Here is a 5,226-nt window from a genome sequence, read left to right as displayed (position 1 = left end):
CTTTCAGATTCCACCTAAAGCTCTGATCTCCCACAAGAAAGTTCACGTATGCAAACTGCTACAAAATTGATATATGCTAAAGTTTACAGGCTTTCCCACTGACCTATTTCCTATAATGCTGGGTGGGTTTTCACCTTACTATTTGCCTTTCAACTTCCTCACCAACTTGACTCTGATTTTGGCACCATGACCACCCAGGCAGGTAGGGGAATTCTGTGGCCTGCTTCCTGTGACATGCCACCATACCATGCTGTAGGCATTTGACTTATTGAGGAAATGTGCCCTGTCAGTACACATACTTGCTGATGAGCATGCAGAGGTGATCCCTCCCTGCCTTCCCTCCCCCTGCCCTTCTCCTCTTTCTGGCTTGAGATGGGCTGTGTGGCCCTGCCCTTAAAATCTGTCAGAGGAGCTGACTCTCTTCGTGGGCAAATTGTTAGATTAAGCATTATACAGATTGGGGACTCCCTCCTGTGAGAGCACTGGAATCACAACTAACTGCTGAACAATCATCGAAATGAAGACACTGGAACTCACCAAAAAAGATACCCCACATCCAAAGACAAAAGAGAAACCACAATGAGATGGTAGGAGGGGCACAATCACAATAAAATCAAATCCCATAACTGCTGGGTGGGTGACTCACAAACTGGAGAACACTTATACCACAGAAGTCCACACACTGGAGTGAAGGTTCTGAGCCCCATGTCAGGCTTCCCAACTTGGGGGTCTGATAATGGGAGGAGGAATTCCTAGAGAACCAGACTTTGAGGGCTAGCGGGATTTGATTTCAGGACTTTGACAAGACTGGGGGAAACAGACACTCCACTCTTGGAAGGCACACATCAAGTAGTGTGTGCATTGGGACCCAGGGGAAGGAGCAGAGACCCCAGAGGATAATGAACCAGACCTACCTGATAGCGTTGGAGGGTCTCCTGCAGAAGCGGGGGGTAGCTGTGGCTCATCGTGAGGACAAGGACACTGGCAGCAGAAATTCTTGGAAGTACTCCTTGGTGTGAGCCTTCCCAGAGTCCGCCATTAGCTCCACCAAAGAGCCAGGTAGGCTCCAGTGTTGGGTTGCCTCAGGCCAAACAACCAACTGAGAGGAAACCCAGCCCCACCCATCAGCAGACAAGCAGATTAAAGTTGTACTGAGTTCTGCCCACCAGAACAACACCCAGCTCTACCCACCACCAGTCCCTCCCATCAGGAAACTTGCACAGGCCTCTTAGATAGCTTCATCCACCAGAGGGAAGACAGCAGAAACAAAAAGAACTATAATCCTGCAGCCTGTGGAGAAAAAACCGCATTCACAGAAAGATAGACAAGATGAAAAGGCACAGGGCTATGTACCAGATGAAGGAACAAGATAAAACCCCAGAAAAACAACTAAATGAGGTGGAGATAGGAAACCTTCCAGAAAAAGAATTCAGAATAATGATAGTGAAGATGATCCAGGATCTCAGAAAAAGAATGGAGGCAAAGATTGAGAAGATGCAAGAAATATTTAACAAAGACCTAGAAGAATTAAAGAACAAACACACAGAGATGAACATTACAATAACTGAAATGAAAACTACACTAGAAGGAATCAATAGCAGAATAACTGAGGCAGAAAATGGATAAGTGACCTGGAAAACAGAACGGTGGAATTCACTGCTGTGGAACAGAATACAGAAAAAAATGAAAAGAAATGAAGACAGCTTAAGAGACCTCTGGGACAACATTAAATGGAACAACATTCACATTATAGGGGTCCTAGAGGAGAAGAGAGAGAGAAAGGACCCAAGAAAATATTTGAAGAGATTATAGTTGAAAACTTCCATAACATGGGAAGGAAATAGCCACCGAAGTCCAGAAAGCATAGAGAGTCCCATGCAGGATAAACCCATGGAGAAACACGCCGAGGCACATAGTACTCAAACTGACAAAAATTAAAGACAAAGAAAAATTACTGAAAGCAAAAAAGGAAAAATGACAAATTACATACAAGGGAACTCCCATAAGGTTAACAGCTGATTTCTCGGCAGAAACTCTACAAGCCAGAAGGGAGTGGCATGATATATTTAAAGTGATGAAAGGAAAGAACCTATACCAAGATTACTCTACCTGGCAAGGATCTGATTCAGATTGGATGGAGAAATCAAAAGCTATACAGACAAGCAAAAGCTAAAAGAATTCAGCACCACCAAACCAGCTCTACAACAAAAGCTAAAGGAATGTCTCTAGGCAGGGAACACAAGAGAAGAAAAGGATGTACAGAACAAACCCATAAGAATTAAGAAAATGGTAATAGGAACATACATATCGATAATTACCTTAAATGTGAATGGATTAAATGCTCCAGCCAAAAGGCACAAGCTTGCTGAATGGATACAAAAACAAGACCCATATATATGCTGTCTACAAGAGACCCACTTCAGACCTAGGGACACATACAGACTGAAAGTGAGGGGATGGAAAAAGATATTCCATGCAAAAGGAAATCAAAAGAAAGCTGGAGTAGCAATACTCATATCAGACAAAATAGACTTTAAAATAAAGAATGTTACAAGAGACAAGGAAGGACAGTACATAATGATCAAGGGATCAGTTCAAGAAGATATAACAATTATAAATATATATGCAACCAACATAGGAGCACCACAATACATAAGACAACTGCTAACAGCTATAAAAGAGGAAATCAACAGTAGCATAATAATACTGGGGGACAGTAACACCTCACTTACACAAATGGACACATCATCCAACAGAAAATTAATAAGGAAACACAAGTTTTAAATGACACAATAGATCAGATAGATTTAATTGATATTTATAGGGCATTCCATCCAAAAACAGCAGCTTACACTTTCTTCTCAAGTGCAGATGGAACATTCTCCAGGATAGATCATATCTTGGGTCACAAATCAAGCCTCAGTAAATTTAAGAAAATTGAAATCATATCAAGCATCTTTTCTGACCACAACGTTATGAGATTAGAAATGAATTACAGGGAAAAAACCGTAAAAAACACAAACACAAGGAGGCTAAACAATATGTTACTAAATAACCAAGATCACTGAAGAAATCAAAGAAGAAATCAAAAAATACCTAGAGACAAATTACAACAAAAACACGATGATCCAAAACCTGTGGGATGCAGCAAAAGCAGTTTTAAGAGGGAAGTTTATAGCAATACAAGCCTACCTCAAGAAACAAGAAAAATCTCAAATAAACAATCTAACCTTACACCTAAAGGAACTAGAGAAAGAAGAACAAACAAAACCCAAAGTTGGTAGAAGGAAAGAAATCATAAAGATCAGAGAATAAATAAATGAAACAGAAACAAAGAAAACAGTAGCAAAGATCAATAAAACTAAAAGCTGGTTCTTTGAGAAGATAAACAGAATTGATAAACCATTAGCGAGACTCATCAATAAAAAGAGAGGGAGGATTCAAATCAATAAAATTAGAAATGAAAAAGGAGAAGTTGCAACAGACACTACAGAAATACAAAGCATCCTAAGAGACTACTACAAGCAACTTTATGCCAATAAAATGGACAACCTGGAAGAAACTGACAAGTTCTTAGAAAGGTATAACCTTCTAAGCCTGAACCAGGAAGAAATAGAAAATATGAACAGACCAATCACAAGTAATGAAATTGAAACTGTGATTAAAAATCTTCCAACAAACAAAAGTCCAGGACCAGATGGCTTCACAGGTGAATTCTATCAAACATTTAGAAAATAGCTAACATCCATCCTTCTCAAGCTCTTCCAAAAAATTGCAGAGGAAGGAACACTCCCAAACTCATTCTATGAGGCCACCATCACCCTGATACCAAAACCAGACACAGATACTACAAAAAAAGAAAATTACAGACCAATATCACTGATGAATATAGATGCAAAAATCCTCAACAAAATACTAGCAAACAGAATCCAACAACATATTAAAAGGATCATACACCATGATCAAGTGGGATTTATCCCAGGGTTGCAAGGATTCTTCAATATACGTAAATCAATCAATGTGATACACCATATTAAGAAATTGAAGAACAAAAACCATATAACCATCTCAATAGAGGCAGAAAAATCTTTTCATAAAATTCAACACCCATTTATGATAAAAACTCTCCAGAAAGTGGGCATAGAGGGAATCTACCTCAACATAGTAAAGGCCATATATGACAAACCCGCAGGAAACATCATTCTCAATGGTGAAAAACTGAAAGCGTTTCCTCTAAGATCAGGAACAATACAAGGTTTCCACTCTCACCACTATTATTCAACATAGTTTTGGAAGTCCTAGCCATGGCAATCAGAGAAAAAAAAAGAAATAAAAGGAATACAAATTGGAAAAAAGAAGTAAAACTGTCACTGTTTGCAGACATGACACTATACATAGAGAATCCTAAAGATACCACCAGAAAACTTCTAGAGCTAATCAATGAATTTGGTAAAGTAGCAGGATACAAAATTAATGCACAGAAATCACTTACATTCCTATACACTAATGATGAAAAATCTGAAACAGATATTAAGGAAACACTCCCATTTACCATTGCAAAACAAAGAATAAAATACCTAGGAATAAACCTGCTGAGGGAGACAAAAGAACTGTATGCAGAAAACCATAAGACACTAATGAAATAAATTAAAGATAATACAAACAGATGGAGAGATATACCATGTTCTTGGATTGCAAGACTAAATATTATGAAAATGACTCTATTACCCAAAGCAATCTACAGCTTCAATGCAATCCCTATCAAATTACCAGTGGCATTTTTTACAGAACTATAGCAAAAAATCATAAAATTTGTATGGAGACAGAAAAGACCCCGAATAGCCAAAGCAGTCTTGAGGGAAAAAAACGGAGCTGGAGGAATCAGATCCCTGACTTTGGACTATACTACAAAGCTACAGTAATCAAGACAATATGGTACTGGCACAAAAACAGAAATATAGATCAATGGAACAGGATAGAAATCCCAGAGATAAACCTACGTACCTATGGTCAACTAATCTATGACAAAGGAGACAAGTATATACAATGGAGAAAAGACAGTGAAATTAGAGAAGACAGTGAAATTAGAAAAGACAGTGAAATGGAGAAAAGACAGTGAAAAGCAATGAAATTAGAACACTCCCTAACACCATACACAAAAATAAACTCAAAATGGATTAGAGACCTAAATGTAAGACTGGACACTATAAATGTCTTAAAGAAAAG

This window comes from Eschrichtius robustus, chromosome 8 (genome assembly GCF_028021215.1).
Source record: "Eschrichtius robustus isolate mEscRob2 chromosome 8, mEscRob2.pri, whole genome shotgun sequence".
NCBI lineage: Eukaryota > Metazoa > Chordata > Mammalia > Artiodactyla > Eschrichtiidae > Eschrichtius > Eschrichtius robustus.
This window is presented reverse-complemented; position numbering follows the sequence as displayed.